Raw genomic sequence first — 19337 nt, forward strand, 5'->3', positions numbered from 1 at the left:
AGGGCCGGGTCTGACGCTGCCCCAACACAACCCCCACATCACATCTCCACGCTGCTTGCCTTCACGGTGCCTGGAAAACCAGAGTGTAGAGATGGGCCACAAACGTAGCACTTTATTATTTTTTAAATAGAGCTCTAAATTGCCAGAGAATCACGCTAGTCCTATCTAGAGTTAAGGGTGTATTTCACTTCCAGCCTACCAAGCGGAACACAACGTGGGCAGATTTCACCTACCTGAGCTTCGTCGCGCAAGCAGATGGGACCCTTCTACTCCGCCAAACCCTGAGGAGAGCAGATGGGTGGGTCTCCGGGTGTAGGATCCCCTCACAGTGCTCATTTTTTTTCAGGGTCAGGCCCGTACGCTTTTCATTCTTTTACAAAGAATAATATTTAAATATTTGCAGAAAACTGATTATTTTTTTGCATTGCAAAATTGTTTAATTTTGAGAAGGGCCTGAGCCTGATCGCTTGAAATTGACTGAAGTCTGTTTGCTTGAAATTGACTGAATTATACAAGGAAATTTAAGTCTCTGGAAAGCCAGGGAGCGTATTTGTGACTGCAAATCCCTTTCTCTTCTCAATGATAGTAAAGTAAAAGATGGGTTGTAAATAAGCGATTATTCTTGAAGACCATATCCAGTTCAATTTAAAAATTTCAGAGGATGTTGTTGTCATTTGTAGACAAACCTGATGAGTTTGCTGAAGGTTGAGAAATTTAAAATGGGGGGTGGAAGAAATAGCAAGGGACTAATTAACAGCTTCCTACGGGGTAATCTCAGATCTGTCCATGCTTCTAAAGGAGTTTAACCTCCTGATACTCACAATGACTTACTTCCTCGTTAAAAGAAGATAAGAAGTAACAGTGGGAGGAGGAAGGGGGAATGGGAGTATGCACGTAGCCTAAGGCAAAAGGGAAGATGATAAGGGACCTTGTGTCAGGGAGTGTGGGACACCCGGCCCTGAAGAAGGATATGGGAGGGGCTGCAAAAAGTCCACGAAATAGCAATGGGAGGTGTGACGCTCAGGAGGCTTGTGTGAGAAACGGAGGAGGGAAAACCCCTCAAGTGTACGTTGTTTGGCCCACAGAAATTACAAACACTGTCTTCCCATCCATCTGCCGAGCAGCAACAACATGCTGAGCTGAAGTCAGCTGGCTGAAGGTTTCCGTGGTCTACTGTTCACCAAATGTTCAGTCACGACTCCAGCGTGCCAGGCTTTCGCTTTTACTGTTACTGTGTGCTGGGTTGCGTGCTTACCAGAGTATTATGACCCAAATCTTATGCCCTGTACACTCTACAAATAATATCTACAAATAATAATTTTACCCTTTCAATTTTGTTCCTTTTTTTCTCCTTGAGTAAGGCCCCAGCTCAGTGAACACCTCACAAGGCCACACAAAAGCATTACTTACCGCATCTAGCTTACGATTTCACATTTCCATTGCCCAAACATACAGCTGGGCACACACTTTCTGGGGTGATTTCCAGAGCCTGGCAGGAGGGACGTTCTCACTTTCGAAGGTTTCCAAGAATGGGCGACGCAGGGCAGCTGAACAGGTTATGGAACACGATGGGTTGTTCAGCAAATGATCTGAGCATAAGGGTTGGCTGCAAATTAAGCCAGAAGAGACAGTTCTAAACAACAATTACTGACGTGTTTCTGTTCCCGAAGTCCAAAAGGCAGGTCCAAACCCAAACTCCTGGATGTAGAATTGAATTGGATCTGTAGTCTTGGTTCATTCGCGTGTTTGAATAAAAATGGGCCTCTGAAGTGCTTCAGTAATGCGGCTGCTCACTTTCCGTGGTCCTGGCACTCCAAGTTTAGGGAAGTCTTCTCACAGCCACGTTTGTAAGGTATATCCTTAAAATAGTTTAAATTACTTGTAACAGTGAGTGCTCGGCCTACTAAGCACATATAAGCAAATATTTGCAATAACTGGACCAGTGTTTGCACAGCACCAAGCACACTGCCTGGACTCCATAAATAATAATACTTGGCACTCACAGAGTGGTTTCCATTTTCAAAGCATTTTAGTCATAACCCTTGACACCTATATGGCCTTTTACATCTTTACAAGAATTAATTAATCCTCACAATGTCCTGTGAGATAGGTATGCAATGCAGTAATAACAATAACAACAATTAATAATTCATGTGTTCTACTCAAAAAATCACTTCAGGGATTAAAATGCATCTGTAATACTTGTTTTTTTATTAACATTTTCCTGCAAATAATAAAAGCCATGGTATTGTGTTAAATCTGTATAATATATAACTATAAATCTTCCACAGATTGGGACGAAACTAAAGGCTCAATGAGATAGCAGTGTGTCAATAGGAACTAGACTACTGACTTCAGAAAAGCAGGCTCGAGCCCAGTCCACCACGCAACCTAGGTGCCAGAATGAAACTTCCCATGTGTGGCAGTGCATAAATAAATAGGAGCAGACCAGGAATGTTCTTTGTTCATTTTTAGCTCCTGTTTATGCAAAGACTCCCCCAGTTACAGTACGTGTGCTATGACCCTGTGCTTTATGAACACAGCACCAGTGAAAGGCAGGCACTTACTGGGTGAGAAATGACAGTGACTCAGCTCCTCATTGTGCAACAGGGAGAGCAGGGACAAGTCTGGCCAATACCAGGGCAAACCCTATCCCTCGTAAAAATTACCATATTGCCTTTGATATGCAGGCAAGCCCCAGTCAAACCTGATATTTAAACAAGTGGGACTGAAATCCTGTTGACTTAAATAGAAGAACTGAGCTGGTCCCACCGTGGGCAGGCAGGGTGGAGGAGGGACGGTGCATGTGGAGAGAAAATGGAAGCTCCCCACTCGGAAAGCACTGGTTTTATTCTTTCTGCAGCTTCTTCCAGTGATCACAGAAGAGGGCAGGCTGGGAGCATCTTATGCCACTAAGTTGGTGTACAAATTGACTAGTAGTTGATATAAATTGTAAAAAAATGCAATGCTGGTGATTAGTGCACTGAAGCATTACTTATTTCCCTCAGTTGCTTTAAATGCATCAGACACAAATATGTTGTAGATCTTTGTAAGACAGAAGATTTGATCACAGAAAGGTCTCACTGATGCTTACCTGCATCAATCCCAGGCACTTCTGCTGCCTGGAGTAAATGGCAAGAGCAGAGGAAGGGCCCGACCAGGGGAATGTTCTCTCATTCACACAGCAGAGGAACTGCGAGGTCCATGAAGCAGCTTTTTCCAGAAATTTCACATGAGCTACACTGCTTAGAGCCTGTTCAGTGCTGCTGTGGAACCATGGTGCTACGAGGTGTGGAAGAGGCAACTTCTGTGTCCTACAGAGCTGTGGTGGGCACAAACCACTGGTCCTGGCATGGGTCCAATATTGCATGCAAGCAATTTCCCTTTTCTGCCTTGAAAAGCTACCAGCAGCTGCTCAGAGGGATGGGTGCCGTGACAGCAGGCGGGCTGCGGTAAAACAAGTGCTCTGTGAGCAGCCCCATAACACAAGGTCACACTGCCTCGACGCTCCTGTAGGTCCTGAGCTGAGATTGGGGCACAGCAAAGCATTTATGTGGCGGTTTTTATTGCTCTCAAAGGATTTTATTTTTTTTTTTTTTTCAGTTTTACAGTTAAATGTGTAAATAACCACATTTCTTAAAATGGCAAAAATTTTACCTCTCAGAATTGCTACAGAAGGCCCTGTTAACTACATGGTCATGGCAAGGCTGCGTTCACGGCAGAGCTGGAACTCTGATCTTGCATCCTACAATGGCTGAGCAAATCCAAACATGTTTTATTTTAACAACATTACGAAAAAGGGTGCGGCGCTGGCAGCTATCACACTCCTGTGAAGTTTCAAGCAAGACATACCTGGCTGCAGCTCAAGATCAAAATGGATTATCTCACGGGGCCAGGATGTGGTTGCAAAAATTCAGCATTTTAAGTGCCATCGTGATTCATAACATTATCTGCATTACTTGGTATAATTACTAAATAAAAGTACAAGTACAAAAGGTGCAAAATCTATTAGATATTTACCTTTATCTCTGTCACATAATACTTTAATATTTCCTGGCAAGCCAATCTGAGGAGGATTCCTCTTTCTCGGTGATATTTAAGCCCCTGCTTTTCTCTCATTATACCAACATTGTTCTCCTTCTCCGTGCGAGCAGAGGACTGGGAGCCAGGACTGTTTGCTCTCTAATCAGAGTCCTGAAAGACTCCTCATGTGGCCTTCAGCAAGCTGTTTATTATCAGTGCATGAGCCTCCATCTACAAAAAGAGAGGACTAACGCGGCTACTAATGATGATGATATTATTGTTAACACATAATTATCTATCTCACAAGAAAATTGGGAGGGTAAATTAGTGTTTATTACAAAGTATTTTAAAGATGATATTATTTATCCGAGGGCTATATTTTAATATCCGGAGGACAGCAATTGTTGAAAACCACCTTCTAATTAGGTTTTGCTAATGATAGTGTCAAAAAGATTTAGAAAAAAATTATCAATAGGTACTTCCAGAAGTCCCTTGTTTTTCTTATATTATTGGTATCAACTGCTTTCCTGTAGATAGCTGCCATATCTGTATCTAGAAGACATTCAACATTATTTTCTGGTAGATTACACCTAAAATGAATGAACTACGTGGCAGGGCTAAAGCACACCCTGCAGTTTATTAGACAACTTGCTACAGCGATGAAAGTCCTTGTGAAGTAAATAGAGGTTGTGTAGCTTTTTTTTTTTTTTTTTTTAAAAAACCTCCTCCCCCTCGCACCCTACTGAGATGTGACTTAATCCTAGATCTTCAGCCCCATCTTTCACTGATGTGCTTAACACTCAGTTAAAGCACACCCTGGCATGGTTCATGCTTTCTTTTATACAGTCCCTTAGCTTTGAGGCAGGGTTTGCAGGTACTCAGCAGAGCCCAGGATCAACATAAGCCCAACCAGAAGGACGACTTTGCCTGGGCCTCCTGGCTGTCCCCCTTTTTTTGGCCAATTACCTGCATTTTCTAGAACAACCACAGCTTTCAGCTTTATTCTTGAGGACTTGTGATAACGTATCAAACTCCACTGAGCCAGTCGTAATCTTCATTCACAACCTCCAGTGCGCACTGTGACAACATTAACTGTGAATTGCTGCAGTAGATTAAGCAGCATATTTCCACAAAACATTTCCAATACAAGACCAAATTTTATGAGCTGTGTGAGCATTCTGTGTAACATTCCTAGCAGGTACATAAAACACTCCAGGGTATATATAGAAAGAGACATTTGACTTTGTAGACCAGTGCTGTGTGTATTAGAAATAGCTCTCCATCTTTCACAGTGCTAGCTAGATGTGTGGCATAACATGAGACCAACAGACAGGGAAAAAAAAAAAAAAGGACAGAAAAAACCTAAAGCACATGGTGGAAGAATGAACTGAGAATTATTTCCTCAGCTGAGCCAATATTTCCTACAACACGGCTTTCTGTGAGTCAGCCTTTTTGTGCCACTGAACTTAAAATAGCAAAAGTGAGATAACAGTAGGCTTGTTGGAAATAGAAATTTGCAAGGGATACAAAAAATAGAGAGCAACTTTGGGACCACGAGAGTGGCAAGGAGCATGGCAACGATCTGCTGTTAAAAAATGACTGTAGGAATATATCAAATAATCCTAAAAAGGGGACATTTAGCTGAGATTTTAAGACATGGAAAATCCCAGGGATGTGGGAAATCCACCGCTGGGAGGTTCAGCAGCTCCTCCATCCTCACTGCACCAAGGGCAGCAAGTTCAGCACCGTGACTCCTCTCTTCCTCCCTCTGACAAGCCAGGGTGGTTTCATCCCAGCCCCAGAACCTCCTTTAATTTTGCTTACGCTGCTGAGAAGCCCTGGGCCAGTGCTGGCGGAGAGGAACCTCAGGCAAATTCCTCACTGATTTCACACAGTTCAGGACAGGGATTAATAAACGTATGTAGAGGAGGAGGGAGAATATTTCTAGAGGCAGAATGAAGCATGGGATGGGCCGGCAATTATGCAGATCTGTTGGCCGCATCCCAGCCCTTGGTGGTTCTTCAAGGGCTGCGCCTGCTATTTGAGGCCAGAAATTAGTTTAAAGCCTGGATGAGAAGCATCTCCCACCAAAACCCTCAGCTTCCCCATTTGCTTACCTAATGGGCCGCGCACCCTGATGAAAGCGTTCCCACCGGGAGCAAAGATCACGCGCCCGCCTGCACCGCCAGGGATGAGCCGCGAGCACGCCAAGGGGGGCCCTGCACCATGGCCTGTCCAAAAGTGAAGATCATTGTAAAAACAACAGCAGCACCAGCACGACCCCTGCCCCAGAAGTGGGCTTTGCAGAGGGATGAGAGCAGAGTCAGTGGGGGCCTTGGCTGTCACCCACAGGGACCTCGTGCCACGCACCCCGGTGTTCCCATGAACCGGGGCTGCCTCCTGTTACCTGCTTAAAGTCTCCTCTGCCCGTGTCCCACTTGCTCCCAGTCTTTATGGCCAATTCCTTCCCTTCCCCTCCTGATCATTTGCTAGCCGAATTGATCAAGGGGTGCGTGCAAAGCAGCAGCGTCCCCGTGCAGGTCCATGGCATTTGTCTTTTATTTTCCATTTCTTCTTATCAAACAGATAGGAAGGTGTGGGGCAGAGGCAGCTGCAGTGGCCATGCACTGTAAGCAGAGCCGAGGCATGGATGCTGCCCGGGTTTACACTGCAGGTTATTTTTAAAGCCAAGAGCAAAAGCTCTGTCTCTGGAGCTGCGGCTCAGCGCGCAGGCAGGCTCTGTGCGTGTCCTTCCCCTCCATTGTTCAGGAATTTTTATTTTAAAGCCTACGAGGACATAAACTTCATTTCCCACATCCTGTCATTAAGCAGCTGTATTCCGAACAATGAACGATGACAAACCAAAGCAACAGTTTTAACCGAGGCAGGATTACACTTGGCATTGCTATTTGTTACGTGGCTCGCCGGACAGCAAGACAAATGCGTTCTGCTGCTGCCCTGCCCTGCTGCCAGCTCCGGCCCTTACCAATACATGAGCACAGCAGTGGAGGGAGCGCCGCAGCCAGCACAGCTTCCCTCACAGGGACAGGACCCAGAAATCAGCAAGGTCTGGGCAAGGGAGGGCTGAGGGTCTGCAGCTTTGGGCTGGATGTTTGGTGTCTCTGGGCTGGCACCGACCTCTCCCTACCTGGTGCTGCGGCACAAAGCCAGAGCTTGTGGCTGTCCCAGCCACGGAGGGGACAGCTCGCTGAAGAAGTGTAACCAAAATCCAAGTGATGAACCCGTGCCTGATTAATTATCACACCGCACTTCCAGAGGTTGAAGCAATATCACGCTTTGCTCACGTGTCCTCTGAAGTCCCACTGCTAATGGTGATGCATTGCTGCTAACAGCGATGCCATTTAGAAGCTGGAGGGACAAAAATATTTGCTGAGGATGCTGCCAGCTTCACACAAATTGATGCGAACCTGTAATCGCATCACTCTGCCCGCACAAACGTGGTACTTGTAAACCGAGAGGCTCAAATTGCTCGACCAGCCGGGGCAGGATGCTGCTGGGGATCGCAGCACCTGCCTGAAGCAGGAGCCCAGGAAGCGCTGGCAGCTCCCACCACCAGGGCAGCCCTTTTCTGCCTTCCCCCTCCTGCAGACCCACACCAATTCCAGCCCCCGCCGCCCTCCTGAGCAGCCAGCTCCTTCTGGATCATCTTTCCCCACAAACACAACGCACATTCAGCTCCGGCCGCATCCGTAGCCAACGTGAAGTCAATGGGATCATTCATGCTTACAGCCAGGCACACACCCGGGTTGTTTCTCTGAACACAGCCTGGGCTGGCGCTGCTGCACGCCTCTGGGCCCCGACCATTTTAACATTTGCACGTACTCCACCTCCCCGAGCTCCTCAGGACTGCTGTAAACACAAATAATGGCAACATTAAGGCCCTGTTCCAAGCCCAAGATTGCAAATGGTATTTCAGCTTGCTAGTGAGCACCTATTTATTCATCAAATGCACTAGAAAAATCAATTAAAGGGGAAATTAAGGACCTAGGAACCTGCACCAGCATCCAAACCTGGTGTTACAGTCATGAGCATCAAATATAGTTCAGTGCTGGCATTTCGTCTTGTCCTGGGAGCCACTGGAGTTGGGAAGAGATATGATGGGACAGCACGGGGAGAGGTCTCATGTATATGTATGGAAACACGGATTTAGGAAGCAGGAGCAAACTGCAGCAGACCTGGCTCATAGCCCTGCCCGTCCTGCAGGTACGGCAGGGGACAGGGATTTTCCCTCCGATGTTACGGGAAGTTGTGACTCAGGGCAAGGCGACGATTAGTGCCGAGCACAGCAAAGGTCAGGCAGCCTGGGATGGTGCCAGGAGTCTCTCGCACCCCTCTCTGATGCGGAAAGCAGGCGGTGAGCCCGAGATAGCACCAGGAGGCTCGATCAGGCCAGCAGCACTGCAGGCAGACCCCAGGAGCTGGCAGGCCAGGCACCTTGCTGACATGCACCAGACCCACAGGCTACACAGCGTGCCCAGGGCTCCTTTCCATTCTGCTGGTGCTGCACTATAGCAAGGGCAGGTTTCTGATGGGATTTTTTTTACCCCAAATCTCTTCTGAACAGCTGACGGCAGCCAGGCTTCCCCATTTGGGGATCTGCAGCCATCTCTGTGCAATGTTTGAGAGCCGCTGGTGTTGTATTCACGTCCGTACATCTGTATGTGAACTGTGTCTGCGCGCTGCTCCATTTCATTAAACAAGCTGAACAATTCAGTAGCTGTTTTTATGCCTCCAGGCACTTGGGTCATCTTTGATTTTTACTCATCTCAGAGTTCACGCTTGCAGTTAATGACTTTCCTCACGGGCAGGACCAGGAGAGCAAGCAAAAAGCAATCTGCCCTGCACCTTGCCACCAGCCACCTCAGCCCCAAAACCCCAACATCCACCCCAACATTTAGCTTGGTGTGACGACAGAGGCCAGGCCAGATGCTTCCTTCCCCTGCCCGAGGCATTATGCTGCTCATCCTCTCCTCCCTACCAGCAGTGCTCGCTCCCTCCACGCCCCAGCAAGGCCACCGACGTTCCAGCCCTTCGTGGAGCTGAGAAGATCCCAACCTTTGCTTTAGTTCGGCAGCCAAAATCTTGTCACACTCCAAATCCCCATCTGTTCCAACGAGGCCTGCGAGAGTTCTCCAAGCAAATAACGTATAGCTGAAAAAAAAAAAAAATCTAATAAATGCTGTGCCCCCCCTCCACTTCACACAGGCACACAACGCATTATTCTAATTCTCCGCTAAGCTTTCTAACTCCTTGTTACATCACACAATACAATCAGCCATTTGGCCCTGAGTCAGTGTTTCCGTGAAGCAGAGTCAGTAGAAAAAGCTTTCAAGGCACTGGAATTGTTTTTGCTTCTGTAATGCTTTAAAAATGCTATATCTTGGGACCGAAGAATATTCAGTGAAAAGGCAGCGTTTCTGGACGCCTTTCAGTTCTCACATCAGAAATGCTGGCACTGAGAATAAAATTGTTCCCATATTTGAGCTTGGTACCAAAACATCAACACAAAGTTTTTGTTTGTGAGCGTTACAAAAACAGATGACTATAGGCTTGGCTACGTTAACCGTGGGTAAATGGAAACAGGCGGGCGGACCGTCCAGCTCCCCTTCCACGCTGTAGGAACAAGGACACGTTGCTGTTCTACCAGCGGTCACATTTTGGGCCCGTACCAAACGAAAGCAACTCAAACGGTTGCATGCAGAATGGTCAAAGCCCCGTTACATGTCAGCTGTTCTGCCTAAAGAACATTTACCCCAAACAGGTCCCAGAGCTACAAATGGAAGAAATCTCAAGCAGGGCTTAAAGCAGAGGCTGCCTTTCCTCAGAGCCAAATGGGATGCAAGAAAATCAAGCTCGCTCTCTGCCGTTTGCAGCAGTGGTGCATCCTGCTGGACCCTCAGTGCCCCTTCCCCAGCTGATGGGATCACTGAGCCGGCACCCAGCTCCCGGAGCCTCGCTGCTGCCCATTCTGGGCTCAGCCCCCACAGTGCTGAGCAGCACAACCCGAGCCTCCCCGCACAGTGAAAGCATTCAGATTCACAAATCACACTTTGTCCAAAGTCCAAGGACCAAAAGTTGCCTAACCCTGATGTTTTCCCTGATTTTAATGACCTACAAATCCGGGAAATCAGGAGGGGTCAGTGGGAAAGCAGAGCAAATTATGTGGCCCCGGGCACTACCACCAGTTGCAGGGTGGCTACGATGCTCTCAGGACTCACAGTGAAGAAAACTCCTCCCGTGCAGGGGAGCTGCTGCTGTGCCAATTAAAGCATCCAGGGATGCACTGGAGAACCACGAGGTACTTGCTCAAGAGCTGGTGGGCCTCGTGGCACGCCAAGCATCGCTGCTCCATCACCCCTCAGCCACCACAAAGTGCTGTTTTGGTGCATTTTATCTGCTCTGTATTAAATTACACTACTCCTAATTTGACTGCAGAGGTGTTGCCCAAACCCCACTGATTTCAGAGGAGATCCTTCAGCTGGTCTAGGGATGCAGCACAACTTCTCTGCAGGCACGTCCAGGGAAGAAGCAGTGGAGAAGATTTCAGACCAGCAACAGGGAAAACAGCACGCAGGCATTTCAGAATATTTACGGCCATGCTTAGCCATCCTCTTTCCCTCATTTTTTTCTGTTTTTAGAGGCCATCATGAAGCAAGAGAGCAATTTTTGCATTGGTTACAAAGACTACATGACACCAGTTGTAACTGCTGGCAGGTTTAAATGTCATCTGAGAACAGGAGCGGGGAGAAAGGCTGCGGCGTGAATGTTAATGGGGAGCAGCCGGCAGGAGATTGCTGGTTTGGGGCACTCACAGAGGGGGCACGGAGGCTCTCCGTGTTCTGCAGTGATGCACTCAGCCAGTGGGAACAATGTTTTCTGACAAAATGTTTTTTTTTTTTCTTCCAGCTAAAAATCTTATGAGACAGGCTTACTTTCCTATGGAAACTTAGTGTTTTTGTCTAACAAAACCAGCTCCCAGGCCCTACCTCATCCCCAAAGTGGTTTGGTGACTGGAACATTTTGTTCCTCTTTGGGAGGACATCACAGGGTAGCAAGGGACAAAAGGCCAGGCCAGCAAAGCCCCCCGAGGCCCCCTTGGGTAAATTTCTAAATCAAATCTATGAACTTTGAATTGAAAGTTGTTTTTGTTTGTTTGTTTGTTTTTTCCCAGAAATCTTTACATTTCAACTTTTCAGACAAAACTCTACATTCCCCAGTCTAAGTCTAGTAGAAAAGAATGCTGAACATTTCTCTTTCTTCTGGGGGTAGAGGTGATTCATGTGGCATCTCAAAAAAAAAAAAAAAAAGAATAAACTCCCATTTACATCTTAAAAAAATCCCTAAGCGTTTTGGTTGGTTATTGGTAAGTTATATCTGCTGCTTACCTTCTTAGTACTAAGCAGGAAGTTGAACAGTTTTCTAAGAACTTGTTAAACCACCACTGAAAACTAGCATTAGAGGCCAACTATGGCATTTGAAAATCTGAAGAGCTTCTTTCCAGCTGTTTTATCAAGTAGCAGTGTAGAACTGTAAAATGCAATTATTGCACAGCTACTGAGGGAAAAATCTATGAAAGACACAGCAAAGTCTGAGGCATGTTTTGGGCACCCAGAGGTGTGCAGAGCCTCCCTGTGAGAAAGGAAAAAGAAAAGCTGAAGTTTGCCCTGGGCTACATCAGAATTTCCCCGGATTGCCAGAAATGAAAACTGGAAGAGGCTGAAAAGTTACATTCCCTGTGTTGGATGGAAATGACTCCCATGGTGGGTCACACCGTGGCCATCGAGCGGAGAGCAGCAGCCCGCATCACCTCTGCCTGCCCCGGAGCCTGCCTTCAGAGGCCGAGCCCGCTCCTCGCCGCCGACCTTGCACCACGGCCCTCGCGGCTCCGATGGCTTCCAGCTGCTGTGGCTGCTCTCCAGCCTACAGAGGTTTTCTCAACCTCAGTTTGGCTGCTGGCCTGCTGTTTCCCCAGCGCCGCCTTCCATGCTCGCGGCCCTGTTTTTCTCCTCGTGCAGCTCTCCCTCAGTTGCTGTAGCTCTCCCCAAGCTTAGCCCTTCTCTGCGAGCCTCTCCACCTCATCATTGACCCCAAACTCAGCTCCCAGTCCCCCAGATAACAGTCGAGGTCCCAGAACAGGCCACGTAGCTCCGGGATGAACACGTATGGTGGGACTGATAATCTTGGGGGTCTTTTCCAACCTTAATGGTTCTGTGATTCCATACGACCACCCCATTTCTGGCATGGGCTTCCAGCTCATGGCTGTTGGCCAGTCTTGCCCCATACCTTGTGTTGCTTTTCCTAGCTGTGCCTTGGCACCATGGCCATCCCCAACTGCAACACCAGCTCAGCACCAGGGTGGGTGGTGTAGCCCAGGAGCAGAACAAGGGCTTTGTGAAAAAACTCATTGAGAGAGGAGCTGTATTTGCCTCGGTGGAGTTGTTTTGGAGCTACAGTAGAATAAATGAGACTAAGACCTAGTTTAGCTGTTAAAGCAAATGTATCCGACATTGACTTCAATAGACTAATTCCAGATTTATATTACACTGAACGTAGAGCCAGTGAATAGACAGTGTGATGATAATTATAGAGAGCAATATATAAAAACAAATCACCGTATTAGAAGAAACAAATAGATCCTGGAGGAGTGCCATATTTTTAAACTGGGCCACAGTGACTTTGGCTTGTCTCTGCCCATTACATCATCCTTATGTCCAGTCATTTGTTTTCCATATCTTAATCATATTGAGAAGCTCAGGCAGAAGAAAGAAAAAGCAATTACCTTTCTCTTTTTAATGGAATGGCGGGTTTAAATAACAATAAAAATAATGCTGGGCCAAAGAAAAGCCACAGCAATATCATGGGAAATGCAGATTCAATCTGACAACCTCCACAGGCTTTCGGAGAGCTTTTTCTCCTGCACTGCAGACCTCTGTCCCTTACCTCCTCTCTCCCCTGGTTTCCCAAGTCCACACAAAGCGAGAAGTTAAAGGTAAACATCTGTGCCTGCTTGTTAATATTTCTTCTTTCCCCCCATATGAGGCTCTTACTGCTGACAGGGGCACTGTGCATATTTCACTCCCGGAGAGCAAGCAAGGATAAAGGGAGCGGTTTCCTGCTCCGACAAGCAGCCCCTGCCAGCGCTGTAATGCTGGTTAAGCACAGCTCTCCATCAGCTCCAGCATGAATGAGAAGCCAGAGCAGCCCTGGGACACAGCAAAATCTCTTATAAACCAAGACAGCAAGCTGACCTCAGCCTCAAGTCATTCTCTCGGCACCCACACAGCCCAGATCCCACTGCAGAGTGCAGCCACAAGGACCCCGGTGTTTCTACACCTTGCCCACAGCTCGGCACACCCCATGCCTCCTCTCCATCCTCCTGCTGACCCCAGGCACCGCCTGGCACCTTGCTGTGCTGGGAGGTGAGGTCAGCCACATCAGCCTGCAAGACAAACACCCTGACAGATCTCACTGACGTTTTCCACCGCTTCCTTGTGCTCCATTAGCTCTGTTAGACCGTATCACAAAGCGCTCGCCGTAATTAATGCATTGTGTACTTTCACACACACAGTTTCTTATAATCCCTCTGCTCCTCTGTAAACACAGTCAAAATCGCAAGCCCAAGGCAGTGAATGGGCTCAGTGAAAACACACTTGGCAATCAGAGCGTTTTGGTTTGTATTTTCCTCTGTTCCTCCCACCTCTCTGAAGACAACAAAACGTAGTGGTCTCGCTTGTAAGTAGTGAGGCATGAGCAGAAGGGCACAAACCCAAGTCTTAAACCAGCTGAAATCCCTGACCTCAAAAATTCGCCCATGAGGACTGGGGACTGAGGAAACCAGCCCCATGAGGAGAGAGGAGCTGCCCTACATAGATAGGGGGAAAAAAGAGGAAAGCTCTGAGAGTGAGGAAGGCCTTCCTGGCAGGAGAAGCTCCTTGCCGTGAGGTCTGATGGAGAACAAGTCTCCAAGTGGAGCAGAAGCCCTGTCCCACCAGCGACTCCAGCATGGGGAGCATTGCAGCCTGAGGCCTACCTCAGGTGGCTTCTTCAGCTTGGGCCTCCATGTGAGGAGAGCTCACAAAGCCTCGCTCCATTCGGAGTCACAAGGAGCTTCCTCACACACAAAGCCATGGGTCTGCCAGGCCCCATGCTCACAGGACACTTCCAGCTTGGAGGGGCACCTGGGTGCCCTCCGGCCTTGTGCCCCTCATGGTGACAAAGTGCTGCTCCCTGAGGGACATGATGGGCCGGGGTTGTTATTCCTGGTGCTGCAGCTCAGACAGGCACCGCCGGTGTTTACCATGGGCTACGGCAGTGGTTTTAAGCAGTACTGGGACTTCAGAGCCATTACATTATTTTGAAATATGCACACTGTTGGCGGATGCTTAAAGCCCTGCTTGGCTACGCGGTGGCATAAAGTTCGTATTAATTTCAGCTCCGTAGAGGAAATTGAAAATGGTGCTCTCAAAATCATTATGCTGAGTGAAATTCAGCAATAGGGGAAAAGACAGCCTGGAGGGAAATAAGAGGAAATTTACTTCAGGTGGCTGAGAGACCCCACAGGACTTGTTCAGCCTGGGCCCAGGGACACTGAGGACAGCGGGAGCAGCACCGTGTGGTGCAGCAGGCTCAGGCAGAGGGGCCCCAAACTGCGGCACCTTTGTCCTCTGTAGCTGTGTGTACACGCATACACACACAGCACACAATACATATAGTATTTATATACATAGAACACATTTATTTATATATAAATAAAATGTCCCACTTCAGCTGCCACCCCAAAACATTTCCCTTGCTGTCTGTGCATGTCCCAGCCTCTTCAGGAGAGCAGTGCTGAACCCAGATGACCAGCTCCCTTCTGCAGATGCAACAGATTCAAAGTCTAGGCAAGCGAGCATCAGAAATAAGTGGGGCTTATTGAACCGAGATAAGTTCTTGGATCTCATCCACACAGAAAGGAAATACTCTGAATTCAGCAGAGAGTTGACTCAGACCTGCCCTTTCAACCTCATATCCTGACATTACAACCTACCTATATAAAAATCATCATAATAATAAAAAATCTCAAGTCTCTGCAGGCTTCTTTGGGGGCTTCAGCAAGCAGCTGAACCGAGCCCAGAGAAAGAGGAAAAGAAACAAAACCCGTGCATGAAGTGATGACAGAGGAAGCAGCTGTCCTGCTCCCCAAACCCCAAGCCCCCCAGCTGCACCCTAACAGCTGCAGGGAAGAGCCAGGGGCTCGGGGCTCCTTGCAGCTGGCCAGATGTGGGGCCAGCCCAAAGAGGGGTGCAGCAAGGGGTCCACCACCACCGCCAGCCATGGGAAGAGCCTGCCATGCAAGCTCCCGGAGGAGAGCAGCAAGCAATCGGTGGATTTTCTTGCTCTCACCAAGGATTTGCAGGAAAGGACGGCTGGCTTGGTGTGGCTGGGATTAGTTTTCAGATGTATAAAACTGTGCTGGCAACACAGCTGCCCTTTATTTAATACAGACTGCGCGTACTCCCTGCTCCGGTCTGAGAGGAGAAAGCATTACCTCACCGACTGTATATAATTTCTCAGCTCTGACTTCAATAAAAAATCCTAACACCTGCAAACTTTTTAAACAAATCATGTATATTAGGGTAGAAACCCCCACACACGTCCTTGCGAACTAGCAGCCATGCATCTTGAAACAAAATCCTGCAGAAGACATCTGGTAGATGTTGGTGTCATTATTACACCGCTCCCCTGCTGTGCGAATGGCAGCGAGCCCGCGGACCTGCTCCACAAAGGCAACCCTGTAGCTGGGGCTTTCTTTGCCATGCTGAACTCCCTGGGAATCTGACGGATTGCTTTCACGAGCGCCTTAAAAATAATAATAAAGCTTCTGTTTGTAAACTTAGAACAGAACAATGGGAGCCAAACCGTGAGTCCTCTGTTTGCTTGCTGCTGCGGGTGCTGATACAGCTCACATTCCTGGGGACAGGCTCTGGGAAGCTGCTTGCCCTGCCCACCTCAGCAATAAAACAGTTTGTACCTGAGCTCTGAAGCTGAACACTGGCTGGGCTGCGGGCAGCGTGTTTTCATCGCTTACCACCAGACCCAAAGCCCAGAATTGCACATGGTGCTTAATTCAGATGTGTGTAAGCTGAGCTGTTGTTGCAGGTTATAAGAAAAGGCTTGCTCATCTCAGAAAAAGTGGGTTTTCTCTCCCCCCAGAACTTCAGGACACAATTCCCTTCCCGACAGCGATGTGAAAGAATGAGGAGAAATGGTGCAAAACCCCTCCTCCACAACGAGCCCTGCCGAGCAGAGGCACACGTGCAAACCTCATGAGCAACCTTTGTTCTGGTGACATTTCCAGCCCAATCACCAGGTCAAAGCGGGCATGGGCAAGTTTAATTAAACATCCAGACTGTCTGGTATTGCCTTATTATCACCTGAACCTTCCCACTGCTTCTCGAGTGAGACCTGAGGCGCATAATCCTGACAGCGACTTAACAAGTTTATCTTGGTTGATTGACCCAGACTTTGGAGCCACGGGAAGAAGAACGAGGGCTTGAAGTTCAGCAGAGCTCGGTGCCAAGTATCGCTCCTAAATGACACCCCAGAGTGCAGCAGCAGCACTTTGACTTTTCTTACTCAACGTCCTGTCACAAGCAGCCTGTGCAAGCCATGCAAATGCTGCAATTAGTATCAGAGATAAACCAAATCCATTAGTAGATGGAAGGGGAACTCAATCTGTTTTACAAATGGAAATGAAGTAGCAGCCTCAATTATAGGATTTTTAAAAACATGCAATTTAGCAAAATGTTGATTTCCTTTTCGTTTACTTCGTTCTTTGTCTTCTAGATACTTCAGCTCAAGTAGCAGCCAGTATATTAACCGACCAGATTTTGGCAATGTGTTTAATAATCAAGCTCAAATAAGTGCTCTTCGGAAATAATTTTATTTACAGTTCAGCTGGGGAAGAATATTAAAACTCCAGCATTTGGGGAAAATTATTATCACACAGTAATATATTTTGAAGGCATTTGGGCTGTAGAAGACTAGTACAAGTGAGTCAGAGCACAGCATCTGACCTTTCAGGGAATTCATCATCTCCTTGGGATGCGGACAGGGACTCAACATCCAGCTTTACCCAGCCAGGGTGGGCAGCCTCTGCCAGCACCAGTTTTAGTTCCTTCCTCCCCTCTCTCACCTCCTGAGCTCCAGCAGGAAGGTTTGGGGGTTCCTGGCAAACAGCAGAGCTGCTCCCAAGCCACCAGACCCCCCGTCTCAGTACAGTTGCTTTACATGTGGACATATTTTACCGTTCTGCTGCAGGATTAGAGTTTAGGAGCGCTGCATGCAGTTATTTCAGCGAGTACATGCCTGCATTACAACTTTTTCTTTTTTTTTTTTTTAATTGGTCCAGCCCACGTTTCTGCTTAAATAATTGAAGGTGCTCAGCATTAAACATATTTTGTCACGCTTTCCCCGTGGCACCTTTCCCACTCCAAACTGTTTGGAATCTGAACAGAGACTATGCATTAACTAATTAGATTTCTCAAAACAAAGGTTAATTAGTGTGTTTATTTTGGATTATGTGTATATTGAATTATTAAACACTATATGGTAGTATTTAAAAAAAAAAAAAAAGGATAAAAGGAGGATGCATTCTTAAGTCTAAGGACCAGCTTCTCCAGCTGCACACACTGCCACTTTCTCCCTTTCTCCGTGGATTCAGTGTGATGCTTCTCTGATGGCCTCTGCTCAGGGATTGCAGACTAGAAGCTGACAATCTGAGAGGAAGGCCCAGCAACCCTACACAGTAGATTGGGGCCATTTTATGACAGCGTACAGGGGAGCTGCAGAGAACCTGTGTCTGGCCCAGGATAACGCTGGACCAAAGGCACTGAAGGAAACAGGGTGGTAAAGATCACCCCATGGCAGTGCCATGACACTGCCCCCATTCTGGTAATACGGAGCCACACAGAATACACTGACAGATTTCTTGCAACACATCTGAGGTCAGAAAATGCAAGCTACCGCCAGCCACATGTTTACAGCAGGTAAATGCCCAAATCTGCCCAGAAAGGAGGGCACACAGGGCACTATCTTAAAACAAAGGAGGCCAAAATTCTTCCTAACAGCTTGTGCTTATTGTGTAGGGCAATAGTCCTTATAAGCTCGGCCTAGAGCAATGGGAACAGCACCAGACTTAGCTACCTCAGACATTTCCAGCAGGCCTATCGTGGCAGTGTATAACATCCATTTTTATCTGAGGAGCCTCAGGACAGCTGATATGAGACCTTTCCTTCACCACCAGGACATCTCTGTATTCAGCTTTCTACTAATTTCCTATACAAATAAAGTTGCAAAACACACCTCTCCTTTCAGAGCACTCTCTGTTGCTTCAGTGACCGACAACCAGCTTGACAGCCCAAACAGGGAAAGAAAAGAAAACTCACAGGCAGCCGTCAGGTGAGGGATTATCCCCGAGTTGCAAGGGGGCTGAAGAAGATGTTGCTCTGAGGACGGGCATCGGAGGCAAAAATAGGCTATGCCCTCTCTTCCTGCTTTATCACCTTGTGCTTACTGCAGCCCTATTACGAGAAATCAGGGCTACACCTGACACCTTCACAGGAGGCACAACTGCCCCCAGGTGCTTGTTCTTACCCTGATGCCCTGCTCTGACCCCTGAGGTCAGGATTTGTCTCAGGTCTTCAATCTCTGCCTTGGCTGCCCCGTTATTTGCCATCAGTTTTGGTTTTTTTTTTTCTGATCAGGTGGTCAAAATGAATAAACTCGTTTTACAGCCATTGTTTATGAAGGAATAACAGTAAAATTGTCTTTCTGGTTATATTTTTTTCCTCAATTTAACATTTCTTCAAATGCATTCTGTTATGGAAATATTCTTTCTGCGGATCTAATTAAATTACTTTATTGATGGGCCTTATACCAACACTGGTTTTAAAGAAGCAAGGCCAGAACTCCTTTTTTTTTTTAAACTCCAGTATTTTTTTCCTGCTGTAGAAGAGAAAATATCTCTTAGAATAATGGGTATCTCAGAAATCTGATCTTATTCCCTTTTCTTCCCTCCTGATGGTCTTATGCTTCACATTCATACCCTTTGGGAAAATTGCCTGGGAAACTTTTCTGATGATATGTTGAAGGTCATCTACAGTAAATGTGATACAAAGTGAACCCAGCTCTGAGGCTTTGCAAATGTTCATTATGTAAATTGCTGGAGCTGTGAAGATGGAAATGAGGCATACAGATGCTGTTATGCACGAGAAAGCGGAGGGGAAACTTCAGATTTCCCTTCACTGTAT

The 19337-nt window shown here is 47.3% G+C and overlaps 1 long non-coding RNA gene across 3 annotated transcripts; it reads right to left on the reverse strand.

The window, feature by feature from the left end:
* Window positions 1-245: 245 nt before the first annotated feature.
* Window positions 246-18712, reverse strand: LOC106018688 (uncharacterized). 3 transcript variants are annotated; one of them, XR_005267739.2, is made up of 4 exons: window positions 18474-18712; window positions 6431-9195; window positions 6141-6254; window positions 246-1606 (listed from the first exon to the last, which is right to left on the reverse strand). It is a non-coding gene; the product is annotated as an uncharacterized lncRNA (long non-coding RNA). The 3 variants fall into 3 exon arrangements; XR_005267740.2 differs by lacking the exon at window positions 246-1606 and adding an exon at window positions 2321-5100; XR_003499273.3 differs by lacking the exon at window positions 246-1606 and adding an exon at window positions 2321-6060.
* Window positions 18713-19337: the final 625 nt, after the last annotated feature.

This window comes from Anas platyrhynchos, chromosome 9 (assembly GCF_047663525.1).
Source record: "Anas platyrhynchos isolate ZD024472 breed Pekin duck chromosome 9, IASCAAS_PekinDuck_T2T, whole genome shotgun sequence".
Taxonomy (NCBI): domain Eukaryota; kingdom Metazoa; phylum Chordata; class Aves; order Anseriformes; family Anatidae; genus Anas; species Anas platyrhynchos.